The sequence below is a fragment of the Silurus aristotelis genome, assembly GCF_946808225.1.
Source record: "Silurus aristotelis genome assembly, chromosome: 19".
In the NCBI taxonomy this organism is placed as follows: domain Eukaryota; kingdom Metazoa; phylum Chordata; class Actinopteri; order Siluriformes; family Siluridae; genus Silurus; species Silurus aristotelis.
The window spans coordinates 20,458,188-20,470,139 of NC_139592.1; the positions used below are offsets into that span (position 1 = coordinate 20,458,188).

At 38.0% G+C, this 11,952-nt stretch overlaps 1 long non-coding RNA gene across 2 annotated transcripts; it reads left to right on the forward strand.

Annotated features, from left to right (window-relative positions):
• The first annotated feature begins 1,337 nt into the window (after nucleotides 1–1,337).
• LOC310741936 lies at nucleotides 1,338–11,797 on the forward strand. 2 transcript variants are annotated; one of them, XR_014538106.1, is made up of 5 exons: nucleotides 1,338–1,967; nucleotides 6,544–6,650; nucleotides 7,795–7,856; nucleotides 9,819–9,906; nucleotides 11,118–11,797. It is a non-coding gene; the product is annotated as an uncharacterized lncRNA (long non-coding RNA). The 2 variants fall into 2 exon arrangements; XR_014538107.1 differs by having other exon boundaries at nucleotides 1,415–1,967; nucleotides 9,822–9,906.
• The last annotated feature ends 155 nt before the right edge of the window (nucleotides 11,798–11,952 follow it).

Genomic DNA, 11,952 nt, shown 5'->3' on the forward strand with positions numbered 1-11,952 from the left:
AACAAGAGCTGTTTTGCAAGCCAATGTCCTTTAAAAAAAAAAAAAAAAATAGCATGTTTTGGAATTCTGCTCACAATAATTTTAGATACAAGTCTGCGTGGCTTCCACGAGGAATGCAGACACTGCTCCAATGCTTGTTTACATCTCAGCTTTGTGGTATAGAATTGGCCACAGCTGGGACTTCTCGGGAAAAGATTTGCAGCATTGGAGCTTTCTCAAAGCTTAAAGCCTGCCACTCTTTCTATGCATCTTCGCTCAGTTTTATTTTCAGGCTCCACACTGTCCTCATACATTTTTAATATTGTATAAGACCCAAGAAATGCACTCTGTTGCTTGTCTGTATGAGCTGTGGCTCATTTTTAATAATTATTTGTACAAATGGCAAGAAAAACAATGCAACCATTATGTACATGTAGTGTAATGAAACAGTCTAAGATTGTCTTTGTGACCCAATTTCACACCCTGGTGTTCTGAAAACATGCATCTGTGAGGCAGGTTTTGCAGGTGAGCAATTATGTAACTTAATAACTTTAACTGCATCTCAGTTTTTTCTGAAAATGACGAATGTAATACCATGAAATCTTAAAACAAATATATAACATACATCTACTGAGCAAATCTTTTCATCTTACATGTCCATAGTTGGTCTGTTTTCACACCAACGTTTTGGTTTTGTTTGTTCGTCCAAAAGTAAAATTCAACACAATGCATTAGCGCAGCTTGAAATAAATTACATTTGACTGCTAAAAACTTCACCAACCTGAAAACAACAACAGAAAACCCCAAAACGTGTCACCTAAATATTACAGTACAGTATTACTATAATACTTATAATACTGATAAGCAGAACAATAATGGCTATAAGAAACAGTGATAAGAAGAAGGAGAAGAACAGACAAAAGAGGAAGAAGAAGAAGAAGAAGAGAAGGAGGAAGAAGAACAACGACTATTAGAAGCAGTGATGAAAAGAAGAGGAAGAAAAGGAAGAGAAAGAAGAGCAAGAGGAAGAAAAAGAAGAAAATGAACAATAACCACTACAAACAGTAGTAATAATAATAATAATAATAATAATAATAATAATAATAATAATAATAATAATAACAACAACAAGCAGGAGGATCAATGACAACTACTACAAGCAGTAATAATTGTAACAATAATGTTTTTAAGTAAAATAAATAATAATACAGTTTTGTAAAAGCCAAGTGTGTTCAATAATGACTACAACAAATAATGCACATGCTATTGAAACTGTAAGACCCTCCCGCCCCCACTCGGTTCCCGTTCAGTGGTATGCCCTCCCTGTACCGTGCACGGTGCGAGCTTCAGCGCCGCGCGAGCGCTGGAATGTTTTCACCGCGGAGCGCGCGCGGCGTCGAGAAGAATGCTTCAGCTACGCCCACTTCCCTCCCGTCCAATCGGCATCGAACGGAGCCGTTTCAAGGCGTCCCTCCACCACCACCCCCCTCCCGTGAAAGCCCAAACGATGAAAACAACACAACGGCCGAAAGAAACGCCATTAACGGCGCCTTTTCTCTCCTCTCGCCCCTTATCCACTTGCCGTCGCTTTTAGTCACGTCCGACCGGCGGCACGTTCACGCGCCCGACGCGTTTTATGCGTCTGGGCGGTTTTATGCGTCGAGCGCGCGGCGGTGTGGAGCTCCGCGGCCCGGCACTGGGGCTGTTTATGTGTGTAGTAAAAGGGGAGGAGGAGTGTAAGGGGGGGCTTGAAACAGTCCGCCTTGCCCCGTGTCCTCGCTTGTTTTCCTTTTTCTCGCTCGGATTCTCCATGTTGGTCGGAGCGCGCGCGCGGTCAGAGAGTCCAGCGCAGAAATAACTGCACCCCGCGCGAGCTCGGAACAACGCACAAAATTCAGAGACGCGCAGCCTGGAGCTCGAGCTCAGGTGGTGAGAGGAGAAACCTCAGGAACCCCTCCCTGATGCACCAGAGGACAAGGCGGGAACGCGTAAATACATTTAGATTTAATTACAAATATATTGCATATATATATATATATATATATATATATATATATATATATATATATATATATATAATTTTAATTTGTATGTACGGGATGAGATTTTTTTTGTTGATATTTGTGAATTGCTATAGCTGAATGCTCGAATTGCACGCGCATGGAGAGGTGGATAGGGAAAAGTTGAGTTACGGTACAAGTGCGGAGACGCTCCGTCGCGCCGTCGAAAACAGGTAGGACGCGCGCGTGCACTGTCAGCGCGCCCCGAGCCGCGTCTCAAAAGCGGATCTGTGCACTTTCATGGTCAATGTTTATTTTTTTTATTTTTGTACAATATAGCATGCGTGTGTGCGCGCGCGCGTCTCTGTGTGTTTGCGCGCGCCTCTGTGTGTTTGCGCGCGCGCAGTGACAGCTTCGTAGGCTCGGTGTGTAACTGAGGTTCGCTAGCGGAGCTGTCATGCAGCGCTCGCGCTTCTCGCTCGTGCCCGCGCGCGCGCTCTCGGCGACTGCGAGTTGTTTACCGCTTCTTTCTCGGCGTGCGCAACGTCAAAACACGAAATCGTCCCTAAAAACACGAGTTTAGGACCGAGCAGGAGCATGCAATCCGAACAATTGTGTCGGTCATAATGGTTATACGTGTCAGGAGTGTTTTTAATTAATGCACGTTTATATTGTGCTCTTTTTTTTTTTACACTATAGTTTGTGTTTAATAGCCCTGAGGCGTCATATTGTTTTCTTGCTATTGTATTGCGAAACAAAATGTCACCCAAAATGTAACCGAAGCGCACGTGCTGTAAAAAAGGTACACAATCCAGCATTATAGGTTCACCGTCCATTTAATAACCGCTTTCACTACAGAACAAGAGTACAAAAAATAAATAAGTACGGAAGACACACACTCCAACGGAGCCAGTGCAAGGTGTCGCGGTGGAACACACACACACACACACACACACACACACACTAGCTCGAACTACACGCCCTCTTCCCTCCGCCTGCACAGTGTTGTTGACAGTCCGGGTTTACCGCCTCTGTGAAGATATGTTCTGCCATTTTAAAACGAACCTCCTTCCCCAATCCGTCGTAGTTTCGGTGCTAATGACTTCAAAATTTGCTAATTAATACCAAATAAACTCCCATCGCTAATCCTTACATCTCATATGTAGTTTAGGAATCATATCTATCAGATGAACTTTATTATTCAGTGGTCTTTGTTAAGGTGTTTCCTGTGTATCATGTTGCACTGCATGGGTCAATAGTTTTGTGTAAAGGTCTCAGAGTTATTGTGAGGAAAATATTATAAAAAATAATAATAAAAACATTTACAGATCTTTAACAAAACCTGCACGTCACTATGATTGGTTTCTTTTATATTTCCAACATCAGTGTTAATGAAGCACTCTATTTTTAATTTTTTTTTGCCAAAGTCCACCCTGAAACACGTCGTACACTTCTAATGAAATGTTCGCCACGCGTTGGACTGCCGAGGTTCTGTTTTGTTTGTTTGGTGTTGGATTTCTGTTGTTGCTGTAAGAACTCGGCCTGTGTGCTGCTTTGACATCGTTGCCAGCTCGGTTATGGAGGAGTTTGGTAGGACACACACTTTCAGCAATCTCAAACACACAAGTGTATTTAACTGTTCAACAAAAACAAAAATTCAACATGAAAACTGAAGATGATCAGTTTGGATTAAGTATATAGACGATGAGTTGAGAAAGCTGGACACACTAAAGCCCGATTGCATCAACTGCTGCCCAACATATCAATAAGATAATTTGAAACTGAAAACATTCAGAAATGTACAATTTATTAAAGATCGCATGTTAAACAGTATTATGCATGCTGTTCAGTTTAAAGTTTGTGTGTTTGTGTGTAGTTACGATTAGCGAGCGTTTGTTTGTAATTCCTGAGTGCATATCGGTTATACGAATACATTAAGACTATGGTAAAGGCTGTGTATAAAAAACTGTCCTTGTTTTAGCTGCTGTAAACTGAGTAGCTGTAAAAACAAACCCCCAAAAATTCAATTTCCATTGCACATTTATACTGTTGTACTGCCGTCAATGTGGATATTATCTATTTATTTTTATTGTAAGTTCATGTAACATTCATTTTAGCTGTTCAAGTCGTAAAATGAAAAAAAATTAATGTTTTCGGAGGAGTTAAGTCGATTCACCAGACGGTGGGAAAACTCTGAATCACAAGGCGAGTTTATCCATAATATTTCCACCGAGTCCTTTTCTGGCCTTCGGATAGCCATTTTATCAAATGGAAATTGTTTGTAATTGACCAATGTGAAGTCTTACTACGATGCAGCGACAGGGTGTGGCATAGAAAAGCCTGACTTCAGCCTATTAGTGGTGTTTTTGTTCTGAATATGTACACCAGACATTGGTGTTATTAATGCTGTATAGATACATACATACATTCACTATGTGTGAAATTCTCTTCCCCGCAATCTCTCAACATATTGAGTCTGTAAGATGTAAGAATCTGTTTATTAGTTAAAAGGGAAAAAAAAAAAAAAAAAAAGCTCAGGAATGCTCGTGAAGTGTTGCGTTAATGTGATGAAGTGCATTTAAAGCTATTCTCAGAGGTAAACTTATGAAAGTAATAAGTTATAAGAGAAGACTCGATTGCGGTATTACAGTATGATATTAACACTATCATTACATGTAGTTTTTTTTTTTTTTATCTCTTCTTGATTTAGATTTTTTTCTTCTGGCGGTGAATAGAGTCACAGTTTTGCTAGATTTGATTGGTTGTATTTGGTTTGCGGTTTTTTTTTTTTCCTAAGTTGACCCAATTTCTGGTATATTGACGCTTGGTATAGACAATATGCTAAAATTAAATAATAATCATAAAGAACCTTAAAATGTCCACCACCTCTCCTCATTTTTATTCAACGGCCCTAAATATTGCACAGTCTTCTTTCCATCTACCTATATCGTATCAGCCAAGAGCGCTAGATGAAATGAAGGCGATTAGGGCTCATATTTATGCCTCCATTTCCTGGTGCTTTATCAATGAGCATGATGGACAAATGAGAAGCAAGCGGTGACGCAGGGGGCCATTTTCCCTTCATCCCTCTACACAGTAGCCTACACACACTGCTCATGTGTTACATAAGGTGATTCCTATGGCTATACAAACACCCCAAAGAGAACAAGGAGAGAGGAATGAACAGGGCTGCTTGCTGTTATTTCCTGCTCATTATCTTGAATTATATCTAAATAATGAAGTTTTAAAGGGGAAAAAAAGAAAAATGGAAGCTTCCAGCAGTGGATTGCAGTGCAAACAGATTTCCCCAGAGATGGGACTGTTTGATATTCAGGGCATTTTGCAGAGTCTTTTCTCTTTTTTTCCTTTCTTTTTTTTTTTTTTTTTCTTTGAAACCTCCCATGTAATCCAAAAAGCATGTGCTTCGATTGAAATATTCGCAAAAAGTAGGTATGCCAGAGACTTTAAATTCACACGAGCTGTCATTAATGCATCTGCAAGACCGTCGCCAATGTTAGTGCATGAAACATGACTCTCCTTTCTGCGCCTGCAAGATCTGCATTGTAGCATATGCGCTGCATGGGCTCGTTCCTGCCAGACTCTCCTGTGATGAAATGGCGGGAGTGTTTGTGTGAGCCCTCGCGCGCGCGCGTGTGTGTGCGCACGAGTGTGTGTTTTGCACTGGAGCTGCATCTGACATGTGTGGGCTTTCCCACCCTCTGTGATTATATAACATATAGCCATAGCCAGCAACCTCATTTAAAACAGATTTTTGAGAGTTTTTGTGCAGGAGAGGGGACGCTGAGCACAGGGGACGCTTTTCTTTTTACTGATAAAAAAAAAAAAAAAAGGAAGCTTATGTCATGTTCCAGTTCCAGCTCAGACCAGACAGTCAAGCCTTGACATTTTTTTTTACCTGTGGTTATTTTTGATAAAGTGAAATATCTAAGAGGTTGAAGTGCAACAGTGAAAACCTCTTGCTCCATTTGTACACACATGCTGATAAAGGCGGCGTTTCACGATTTTGCAATAGCCAAGTGTTCTGAAATGTTGTCTTTGAAGGATCTGGCTGTGTTGTAGTAATAAGTTCTGACGCCCCGGCTTGCAATCTCGCGCACGTTTCGTCATTTAGCCACGGATATGTGGAGGGGTTTAAAAGGGATCGCAAGAAAATCGTTATTCATTTATGCCTAATGCCTTTTTGTGTACCTTAATTAGCACTGATATCAAATAAAATACAACATGCTACGCTGTTAAAAGAAAATAATCAATGAGTTGGTGTGAAGTCACCTGGAGCGGAAGCTATTTTCTGTTTATTTTCCAACAATCTTGACCACAAGACGTCCAATATAGTAGCTATAAACAGCCATTTCTTTACCAGACGTCTTCTCAGTCTTTTTTAATGTTAAACTTCACCCACTTCAACAATTTTACCAGTTCTAACCTGTTCATGTAAAGCTTCTGTAGAAATGGTAACATGTGCGATCGAACTCATAAGACCTGTGATCTGTCTTTTTGAAATTTCTGTCGCAACTAAAAATTATTTTATTTTCTTGTGGATCAGATGGAACATTTCCTTGAATTTGGTGCAGCCCTGAAGCTCAGGATTCCCAGTGACAAATTCCTCCTACCAATGACGCCCCATTTAAGGATAGCAGTACTGCCGGCAAGGTAGCAGCTTTTTTATTACCGATCTGTTTACATTTATGTTCTGAATGAATATCCTAGTCCTCAAGTCCATCACAAAGAGACTAAGTTGTTGTTATGTGGCTGCAAAAAGCTTCTCATTATTTACCAATTTATCACTTATCATGTATCATTAAGCACAGTTGAAAAAAAGAAAAGAAAAGAACACAGCTAATTACATGTCTTGTACTAATTACTATTTAATGCCTTTCCTATTAACTGTTTCGATACATGCAAAGTGTTGGGGATTTCTGTTCGGAAACACCTTCGTGAAACTGGGCTCGGATTTCATCATAAGCACAAAAGCAAATTTGTACCTTGAACTCAAATAGTGGAATGTTGTGTAGTTACGAACAACAGGCTTTTTGTAAAAGCAAACGACTGGCTCGTGTCAGTTCTGAGTGGCCTACTGAATTTGTAAACGCAAGGCGAAACGCAGAAAATAGGTTTTCTTTTGCATGGTTACTCATTTGCATGATGAGATCTCATGACTTCTTTTTTTTTAATGCCCGATGAGCAGATCCCGTCTAATCTCAGACGTTCCCTGTGCTTACTGAAATGAATCTAGCAGATTAATTGGACAGAGAATTCATAGGCACTAAGCAGAGCGTTCCTCGCTTATGCATATAAATCATTTCTCACCATCATAGCTACGTCTACACGGCACAAGAAAGTCGTACGAATCTAGAACAAGCTAAAGAGTTGTATAACAATCTAGTCTATTTATAGTCCAGTTTACATAGACTCCAGTGTAGTCTGACTCAACTGCGATGTCAAATGCCTCCATATGTTTATCCATTTGGGAGCTTTTTCGCAATTTCTGAAGCCGAGCAAAACATCGTTTTTGCACAAGGGGCCACAAAAGAAACATTTTATACAAGTCACTGAAGTGTTCATATTTCCAAGAATTCAGAGTATTTCTGAATAAAAGATGTAGGTTGTATTATTAGTCTGCATGTAAGCATTTTATGTAATCGTTATATCAATGTTATAAATTGGAAACGTCACGTCAATAAATATATCAAAGAGTTGACAACAACAAATGCCAAGCATGTACCAGTTTGTATAGAGCGGTGATATTAAATACTGCCTTGACATGTGACCTTCTTTGCTTTCATCTTGCTTGTAGATCCCAGATAGATGAGACCAGTCATGAACCTGGATGAGACGCTAGACTGAAGTTTGCTCAAGGTACTGAGATATTTCTAAAATGTCACATTAATTGTACTACACAGAGACAAACCTTAGAAACAAGACTGCTAGAAGATATTCTGTCACTAATCCATGCAGATCGATCAAACTTCTCAGTGTGATACACAATACATCACGGTACAAATTTGGAATCGGCAAACTCGATGCAGAGAAAGCCTTTGAGCAAGTCAATAGGAAATTCCTACTTACCACATTAAATACATTAGGGTTTGAGGAATCTTTTGTTTGAACATGGAATTGTACATAACTGTACAAAAGGGTTAATAATTAACCTATTTACTACAAAAAAACGGGATTAAATCATATTGATGATCCAAGTTAAGAGGCAAAATATTAGAAGAGGAGAAAAATCAAATACCACCAAATTTTTTGGATATTTTATGATAAACTATTCTTTAAAAAGCTGCCAGTATATCATTGATAACGCATATATCAAGACATTTCTGACAAATAAACTTTTTATTGAGTAGCTTCAAATTTGCAAAACTCCACATGAACACTGAGCTAAGCTTCTCAATAAGGATATCAATAAATGATCTTGGCTGATTACTCTGTGTTTGGGGACATACTGCATGTAAGAGTTCATAAGAAAATGGTGGGTTGTGTGTGGGAACTGAAAAACTGCTAATTGTTTTTGTTGTATTTTTTTTAAATCGCTAATAGGAAGTGAGCTTTTTTCCTGGATCAAAAACTGGATATTGCGCGCCCCCTAGTGGTCAAACAGGCAGTTATTTTCCCATATTTTTCTTGTTATTTACAACATTGAATAATCTGCCTTTAACACGAATAACTGAACAAAATGAAACCTAAAGTAGTAAAGTTGTAATTATTATGTGTAGTTTTTATCAAAATACCTAAGGTATAATGAAAACTAACTAACACAATGGTAGCTTAGAAGTTTATACGTATATATATATATATATATATATATATATATATATATATATATATATATATGGATAATAAATAAGCAAACATAAATACTAAAATGTATAGAATAGAAAATAAATGACAAAATGATTATTACAAATTAATAACTATAAAAATTAAGGACGTCTGCTAATTAGCACAAATGTAAATTTGTAAAAAGAAGAAATCACCACCAGTCTCATTCTGTGTATTTCTACATATGACCATTGGTGGTGCTGTTGCTCTTAGTTACACAACATAAAAATAAAAAAAAACTGTACAAGGCCAGAACAGAAAATTAGTCTTATTTGTATGTTGTTGTTGTTGTTGTTTTTTTGTCCTTGTGACAAAGGGAGGGCTTAGCCATTTAATTCCAAAACTACCATTGCTAATTTATATGAAAAGGGATGTAGTGATAGATGAACTGATATCACTCTAGAAGTATACATTTTACATAGATAATGTTCCTGTATTAGTGAATGTGTAAGACATGCATTTTGTAAAATGATATTTAAATGTCATGATTGCCACTTGTTTTTTTTCCCCTCACTGTGTCCTCCTAAAGCCTGGTCTTTGGCTTCTGCCTGGTTCAAGTAATCCAGGATAGGTTGGTTCTTACTACTGCGGCCTATTCTCGATTACTTGTGTCATGAGGAAGCTGCTAGCGGCAGAATGTGAAGCTCTTCTGCACATGCTGTCATACTCCCTAACAGGATAAGAGGCACGTTTGATCACATAGTGTCTTATAAGACTTTATGTCATTACTAAACTAGATGAAAGTGAATTGTAAGGAGAGATAAGCCCTGAAGCAAAGATGTCATTTGTAATTACTCTCTTATGCCCTTTTGTAGTGTTCCAGCTTCTGATACAAATGAAACCTGAATTTAATTGTGAGGAAGTGGTTTTGATCTGAATTCCTTCTTCACAAAACTGTTTTTCTATCCATCCACTTCCCTGTCTTTCTTTTACTGATCTATTTCTTCTGGCAATATATATATATACACAAAGCACAATGAATACTATGTGTTCTAGCAGGGCTGAGATGTTTTCAGGACCCTTGCCCTGGATCCTGGAACTAACGAGGAACCACCTCCTCCACCAGCTGACGTCTAGGTCGGGGGTAGGTTTAGTAAGCTGTTCTCCATATTTGACACTGTGAAGAATTTGTTACAAGTCACTCTGCATGAATACGAACTGTAAATGATCCCACATTTACACAGAGGGGTTTTCAAGTCAAGTCAAGTTTATTTCTATAGCGCTTTTCACAACAGACATTGTCTCAAAACAGCTTTACATAAATTCTTAAATATCGGACTCAAAAACATAGTGTATAACGTCCCCTAATTGATACTAATAAACGTCTAATTCACACGAATAATAAATTAAATGTTTACCTAAAAGGTTTTAACACCTACAGTTGAACTACTGTGGCAGTAAAGCTAAGTTACTGAAGGGGGAAAAGACAAGGGGGGGACAACGAATGCACCTTCAAATGTGTGATTCTCAGAGAATCAACCATCAGACCAATATATGTATATTTGCATATATGTTTATGTTCCATAAGGTGTTCATGCCCATATACATCAAAATAATCGAACACACACATTCTTTTACATTTGCTTGCACTGTAACAAACTTTGAATGCAAGTGCTGTCTGCCCTCTTCTGCATACATAATCTTAGTGTCTAGTGTGGATGTGATTGACAGATAAAATCCCTTCCACTTAACGCCAGGTCAATACCTGGCATTCTTTTCTATGTTTTAGCAATTCCATGGGATCTTATGAAGAACTATGAAATATATAATTATAAAATAAAAACAATATATAAATAAATAAATAAACACATGATTGGAGGTCATTCTTAAACCATCCTTACTGCAGGGTCTCATGTACATTTTGAACAGTAACTTCTGCTCATGACCACTCATGCAGATGTGGATAATCACCTAACAGCTCTGCAGCTCTCTGATGCGTTCCTCGATTAAAGTGTGCAAACAAGCAAAAGCAGACAAAAAATTATAAATAAGGGGGGAAAATTATCCATCTGTGTAAGCAAACAATGTAATATTTGGTCCAACAGAAAAACAGAACAAAAATGTTTAGCAATTTTGTTTGGCAGCATACACATACCACACATATGAACTCAAAACACTGCACATTCTTGCTCAAAACATGTCTTTTGGTTTTGGAAATAACAACGTACCCAATTCTACCCATTCAATCTCACATTCAAAATAGTTTTTATATAAATAAATTACGTGTGTGTGTGTGTATCTTTTGAGACAAAATATAGTCTTTTATTTGCAATAAGAAATTGTTGGTCTTTGCAGGTTTCCACGCGTAACGACGACGTCGAGCGTTTCACTGCATCGCATTTATCTGAGCAGCTGAACTGGTTTGATGCCTACAAACTAACCGCCTTTATTTCATTAATAAAAAATTGTCAAATAAAAATATTCATATTATGACTCCAGTAGTGTATTATTATGTAATTTTCTAAAAAGAATGAGATAAATTACAGATATACTGGATTGTGGCTGGTGGTTAAAATACACCACAGTGTATTAAACTGAAAGCTGAACTCAAGATCTTTCCTGTTTTTTTTCTCACATCTTGGAAAAGCCGCACATTTGGACCCACAGATATTGTAGCAAGAGAAATTCTGGTATCCTGTATCATGTTGTTAAAATATTCTACATAACACATCAATTTTTTTTGGAAAGCGCTGTATGCATATGTATGTATTAAATTCACTTTTAAAATAAATGATTTTTTTTTTTATTTCATATTTAATAAAGTTATCCTCAGGCATGACATCATTGATAAGATCTGTAATGCAGGTGCTACATAACACTGCACCAGCTTGTGTATTTGGTGTCGAATCAGCAAATCTGTATTACACGTATATCATATTCTTTCTCCTTTTACTGTAACTTATTTTCTAAAGAGTTTGTTTCATGTTGAAGCACATTGAATGGTGAATAAATATGGAAATATTGCAGACGTGAAAGATTCCCTTGTGCCTGGTTACAAAATGCTTTATTGGGAAGTTTTACTGGGAACATACCCTCACTGGCTACTTTATTAGGAACACGTGTATCTGTGCTAAAATTATCCAATTGTCAAGACGATTGAGGGGAAATAAATGTTCAGGTATAGTCTTCC